Consider the following 7,012-nt stretch of genomic DNA (forward strand, 5'->3'; position numbering starts at 1 on the left):
AAAAAAAAAATAAAAACAGGTAAAGAAAGATATACAAGACCAGAAGGCCTAAGTATATAGAGAAGGTATATGGAAATAATATAAAAAGGTTTACATTTACAGTTAAGAAGAGCTTTCATTCCTTTAACCCTAATTCTACAAGAGATCTCTGTCAACTTTGATCTGCAAAAATTCTGACTAGTCATAACAAAAAGATTATAATTCAATTGGCCAAAACCATCTGAGTGCACTCATTAAAATTGTCTTATATGTTTGTCTGTCTTAAGTGTTATATGTTTGTCCTAAATATTCAAAGATGTTTGTACGTTCTTGATCAAGATAATGTTAAATATAAATAGATTGTTGATTTCTACAACTTGGCTTTATAGGATTAAATAAAAAACTTAAATATAAGTAAATATAAATCTTTAAATTTGGATACGCTCCTGTTGGTAAATAAAGAAGCAGCTGCTCAGAAAATTTATTCTGATCTTTGTTCACTAATGGGAGCCATCAAAATAATTTTTTATAGCCTTGTAAAAAAAATATGTCTTGTTAAATATGTTGGGAATATTTTGTTGGTTATCAAAGCTCTGAATTGTAGAAATGTTATTGTAATATGTTTCTGATGATTATTTTCTGTTAAAAAAAAAAAGGGAAGATCCTGTTGATACAAGGCCACGTTGCAGGATATAAGAATTTATATAATTATAATAATTATTGCTACTTTTTGGCATACAAAATGTACTATTGTTTGACCATGCAGGTTTTCCAGCATATTGTTTATGAGAATAACCTTTTAGTCCAGGTATTCTCCCTTCTCTTCTGCTCCACCTACTTATGGTTATAGGTATATTTATAGATCTGCTACTATCCCTGAACAGCTTGAATCTGGAGACTGAATTGGGACCCCAACAGTGAAGCAGCAGAGAGAACTCCAGGATGTGTCTTGGTGCACAAGCGGAGACTTTATTGTCCAGAACAAGGATTCATTGGAACTGGTTTGGCGCTATTTCAGCAACAAATGGACTTATTAAACAAAGAAGTTGAAGGATTGTGGTTGCATACTCGATTGGACTGTGATCCCAGATTTCAACAACTCTGCCTTACTCCCTTTCCTGTCAAAAACCATTCTGAGGAAATTAGACGACTTTCTTCATTGTTGCGAGGGTCTTGGAATCGGACATTTCTAACTACAACTAATCAGTTGTCATTGGACATTGAGGTCTTGTCTGGTGTTCATGCCAATTCTATCCGGCTTGATTTAGATTTTGCTACAGAAGTTTGGGAAAATTTGAAAAAGATGTTTTCACCTTTTTGGATTGTTATATGGCTTATTGTTATTGCTATTATGATTGGTTTGTGTATTTTGGGTTACTGCTCATATCAATGCTGGAAGCGTTCCCAGTTTAAGAGCGTTCAGCCATGGCTGTACAAGCTTCTTTGGATGATGATACAACGTGTGTAGCCATTTACTTGGCTCAGGCTTGGCATGCTTAGATCCCCCGCCTTGGGATACTCAGTGACGGGTAAGGACGGAAGCTTCTGTCTACCAACCTAAGACAGGTCGTATTGGGACATGAGCCCTGTGACTGATGACGGGTAAGGAGATAGAAGACTTCTGCCGCCTAAAACAGAGGTTCCTTGGCTGATGAGTTGATAGCATTCTTCATGCTATCAAAGAAAGATGGGGGAATTATGGTGAGCCATTATGGTGAGCCTTGACACAGGCCTAGCCATGACTGAACTTTGAGTCACCTCGCTGGCACGGAGGTGCTCTCGCCCATAGCCACGGGCGAGTTCAGCTAGTAGCAGATGTAACCCATAATGGTCGTTATTGTTTCCCTCTGAGATGTGTGGGCGGTACCCTCGCTCCCTCGCTCCCGTGCAGCTCTCGCTCCCATGCAGCTGGAGAGTATAAAAGGGCGAGGTTCGATAATAAAGCAAGCAACTGAAGAAGAAAGGTGCCTCCCGTCTCTCTGTCCTCATCCTTTCAGGTTTAGGACCTGCTGGCAGGATCCTGACGTCGCGGCTCGCGACAATCCAGTAGTGCCATTTGGGTGAGGAAAGGACGTTCACTATTTGTGGCCCTTCAGGCCTATTGCAGGTCCGTTTTGGTGTGAGAAGAGATTGGTGTGAGATGAGATTCAGAAGAAAAACTAAATAAATAAAATTCCACACATGTGCTTTGGTTTCGTTTGGTTTAGAATACTCCTTTGTTTTGGTCTGCTTTGAAATGCTTTTATTTGTTTTTGTTTCATTTATCTTTCCCTTTTTATAACCACCTTAGTTCTAGGTGAGCAGCAGGGTTTCATTCAGTACCATCTAAAATTCTATAGCCATTTGGGATTCAAATAATTCTGAGATTTCTTTGTGAACCTGTCGTGAGCCGGCGACGCAGAGCACTGTCCAGCAGTGCCTCAAACCTGAAAGAGCAGCGGGGTGGAGATGGGGCAGAGAGAAAGGAAGGACACCAAGACAAGAGTCTGATCAAGGCGACGTTTATTGCAGGCAGGCATAAGTCTTTTCAAGGAAAAGACCGAACTATTATGGGCTAGGATTACCATAGTAACCTCAACACCTGCTCCACGGGAACGAGGGTTCACACGGGCAAGAGAAAGCAGGCTCAAGAAAAACAAATTAACAACACTTGCAACTAATAATCATGATTCCCACAATAGGTGGAGGAACTTAACAAAATGGAGTTACAACACCTGACTCCTATAGATAACATCAGATCTTTAACAGGAAGCACCTGACTCCTACAGATCTTTGGCTGTCCGAGTTTCTCCTGTGCAGGGTCAAAACAAGTTAAACATGTGCAGTCCTTAAAAAGGAACAAATGTTATCTTTCAAAAAGCCAGTGGGCCATGGCTGGCTTCCCACATGAACCAATATAGAATTCAAGGTTCTTGAACTGTTTGTCCACAAAAAAAAACCCCAAAACTTTAGATTAAAATTCTTTATAAGATTTTAAAAAAAACCTGCTGGTGTGTTTCAAAAGCTGCTATAGACTGCTCAAAAATGAAAATGCTGTGCTACTTTGCAGCTCCCTAAGTTTTAATTAATTGTAGCTTAAAAGGGGTGATTTTATTGTGATACACGTATATACATATATAAGAAAGCACACTGATTTCATAGGGCTGTCCTTAAAGATTCATTAAAATAAGATTGACTAAGATACAGATGTTTTGCCTTTCTGGGAAATACTGTTTCTAAACTGGATTATTTTTCATATTAGATAAGACATAAATTTCTTACCACCTACATCTAAATTTTAGCAAAATAAAAATGTCTTAAATTGACTAAGATTTATAATAAATAAAGGCCAAGAATAAAAGCTTCAAAAAATTCAAATTCCGTTTAATTAGGTAAGCAATCTCCTTTGAGATATATATATTTCTAACCTGGAAATCTGAAGATAAGTTAAGAATTTAAGGCTCCAATAGTTAAGTTTATGTGTGTGTGTGTGTGCTTGTGTGTGGGGTCGGGGTCGGGCAGGCCAACTGACTCTGTATTCCATTCAAACATCAACAAAAATCACATTTAATGAGCTTGGGTTTCAGTTAAACATTTTAGTAAAATCAGAATGCTATCTAGGACCCCATGGTGTGGTGGCACATGCATGCAATCCCTGCACTTGGGAGGTTGAGCCAGGAGAACTGCAGTGAGTTCAAGGCCAGCCTGGTCTACATAGTGAGTTTAAGGCCAGCCTTAACTACACAGTGAGACCCTGTCTAAAAAACCAAACCAAGGCCGAGGATTTAGCTCAGCAATTCCGCCGCCTGCCCTGCAAGCGCAAGGACCCGAGTTTGATCCCCAGGACCAAAAATAAACCAACAGGGCCAAGGATGTAGTTCAGTGGTGCTGCACCTACCTCCTAAACTCAAGGTCCTAAGTTTGATCCCTGATACTGGGAAACAAAAAAAAACCAAACCAACAAAATTTTTAAAAGACCCCATGGTAGTTTTCTGCTGCCCAACCTGGAGGAGGGCAGGGTAGTTTCAGTGGAGCTGGGGAGACCTCCACCCAGGACTGTTCTCCCTCCCCAGCCTTTCCCTTCCTGCCCTCTCCTCCTGTACTTCTCATATTTGATACCACGAGGTGACATGAAAGCAGGACCAGGGAGGGTGATCACACCAAGCAGCTGCAGTCTCTGCCAAGATGACAGAAGTATTGACAACACCTGACTCCCAGAAACTGCGACACCAGCTGAATACCCTGCTAGAATAGGAGGCTAGAAAGTCAGTCAGAGGTCTTCAGCTTGGGACTAATTGAAGCTGCCCAAGACAATGGCCTTAGAACAACTTTTAGACTGAGGGACTTTGAAGTGAAAGATCTTCTTAGTCTAACTCAGTTCTTTGGCTTTGATATGGAGACATTTTCTCTGGCTGTGAATTTACTGGATAGATTCCTGTCTAAAATGAAGGTACAGCCCAAGCACCTGGGGCGTGCTGGGCTGAGCTGCTTGTATTTGGCTGTGAAATAAGTAGAAGAGGAAAGAAATGTCCCATTGGTAACTGACTTGATCTGAATAAGTCAGTATAGGTTCATGTTTTCAGACTTGATGCAAATGGAAAAGGTTGTGTTACAGAAGATGTGTTGGAAAGTCAAAGCTACCACTGCCTTTTAATTTCTACAACTGTATTATTCAGTCATTCAAGAGAGCTTGCCATTTGAAAGGAACAAAAAGCATAAATTTTGAAAAACTAGAAGCTCAGTTTAAGGCACATCACTGCAGGATCACATCTTTTAAAGCAAAGCCTTCTTCTGTTGGCCTTACCTATCACTGCATTGGAGATTCAAGCACAGAAGAGTGCAGAGTTAACAGAAGGAGTAGAATGTCTTCAGAAACACTTCAAGTTAAATGGTAGAGATCTGATGTCAGGCCAAGACCTTGTATCCAAGTGCTTAACTGAATATTCATCAAACAAGTGTTCCAAACCAAATGTTCAGAAGAGGAAGTGGATTGTTTCTGAGCTTACTGCATGGCAATACAAGCATAGTTATTACAGACTACCTCACCTTCCAGCAATTCCTGAAACAGTTCCTTAATTGGTAAATTTGGTTGTTATTCTCTGTATAGAAAAAAATGTATAATTTTCTTCTCCAGTTGAAGTATTGAAATACTATATTCAAAATAAAACACTGGTCTTGGATGGAATAGTAAAAGGGATAAAGCTGGCATTACTAATCTAGTCAGCTAACATTTGAAGCCATTTACTTTATATAAAGTACTATACCCTAAGGGCTGGACGTGGTGGCACAGGCCTGTAATCCTAGCACTTGAGAGGTGGAAGCAGAAGGATTGACACAAGTTTGAGGCCAGCCTAGGCTACATAGAAAGACCCCACCTCAAAGAAAAAAAAAATGAAAAGGAAATTATTAGGTACAGATTCCTTAAAAGAAAAGCCCCGTCCTAACCCTAACCCTGACCCATGACAGCATCCCTGATTGGGCAGAACTGCATGGGTTTTTTTCCTTGTCTATGTGCCGCAATCTCCTCATTTATCGACCATGTTATGGAAGGAACTGGCAAGTGACACACAAAGAGGGCACAGAATGGAAGTAAAATAACAAAAGTTTCCTCCATTGATGACACCTAATGGCAGTGCCCTGATTGATCGCATACAGGGCTACAATTTTCCCTTTTATAGGGTTTTATAGCCTTGGTCTCATTCAGGTGGTTACATTGCATTTTCACAGTTCTTGTTGCTGATATTCAAAACATGGTGGAAAGCAGTTGAATTCCCGGATGTAGCACTTCTTTGGTAGTGGAGGTTACCTGTAAAATTCATTTAGTTATCTATTCTAGTCCAGGGGAAGGGAGCATATTTGGTCAGTAAAGCTAACAATGGTTCTTTTCATTTACAAAACTTTTGAGGGAGACTACACGCCTCCGATGTCAGTTAATTCTGAACTAAACCGAGCAAAGGGCAGAAGTTATCTTACACTGTGATATTTCCTAGGGTTCTTGCTATTAAACTGTTCTCTATCAACATCATTATGAATCTGGAGACAGCTTGGTGCATTTGGACAGTGACATTTTTGCTGTGCCTCAGTTTTCACATTTGTTCTGTTAAATAAATGGAGAAAGAGAGAAAGACCAGACCACAGAGGAGAGATTCAAGAGTCAAGAGAAATCAGCCTGAGAAAGATCAAAAAGGGGCAGAGGAGAGCAGAATTGCAAACACATGCTTCAGTGAAAAGAGCACTGAGAGATACGTTAAGGGTCATAGAAATTGAGTCCAGTCCTTGTCTCCCTAAGTATGCTTTACACAATGTTACATTCCCTGAAGTATTATTATTATTATTATTGTTATTGTTATTATTATTATTTTTTTTTTTTGGTACCGGGAATTGAACTCCGGTTCTTGCGCTTGCAAGGTAGGACACTGAACCACTGAGCTAAATCCCTGGCCCTCTGAAGTATTATTGTATAAAAAACTTATAACTACTAAAGTCTTAATAAAGATGCCACAATAAATCAACCTGATATTGTGTTCTATTCACATTCTTTGAAATACTTCAGAGTGTTTAAAGCTCTGTGGAGTCACTCAGTAGATAAGATCTTTGTTTTTTGGTACCGGGGATTGAACTCAGACCCTTGTGCTTGCAAGACAGACAGTGAAACCACTGAGCTAAATCCCTGGCCAATGGACAAGGCCTTCTAATAGTTCTTAAAATACTTCTACACAGTGTTACTTGGGTCTCTGATGCAACCATTTTAGCATTATTATGAATATTGGGTTTTGGTATGATGTAATGAGAAACATTTATATTAAATAAATACACATGATGCATGACAAAAGATGGGATCCTACTTAGGTCACCTACAATAAAGCAATAAATGGAGACTGGCATTGAGGTTTCTGTGTCTAGGGGAATGGAGATTTGAGGGTAAGTGTAGACATCCATGTACTGTGGATTTCTTCCCAGCTAAAGTCAGAATTCAAATCGTTAAACCAGTGTGAGATTCAATATACCTCTGAACTTCCTATTTCTGGAATTGAATAGCAATTCAGAGTTGAGA

General features: G+C 39.7%; 1 pseudogene; it reads left to right on the plus strand.

Annotated features, from left to right (window-relative positions):
* Positions 1 to 4,143: 4,143 nt before the first annotated feature.
* LOC109117968 lies at positions 4,144 to 5,034 on the plus strand (annotated as a pseudogene).
* Positions 5,035 to 7,012: the final 1,978 nt, after the last annotated feature.

This window comes from Fukomys damarensis, unplaced genomic scaffold (assembly GCF_012274545.1).
Source record: "Fukomys damarensis isolate Sample0158 unplaced genomic scaffold, DMR_v1.0_HiC HiC_scaffold_16780, whole genome shotgun sequence".
Taxonomy (NCBI): domain Eukaryota; kingdom Metazoa; phylum Chordata; class Mammalia; order Rodentia; family Bathyergidae; genus Fukomys; species Fukomys damarensis.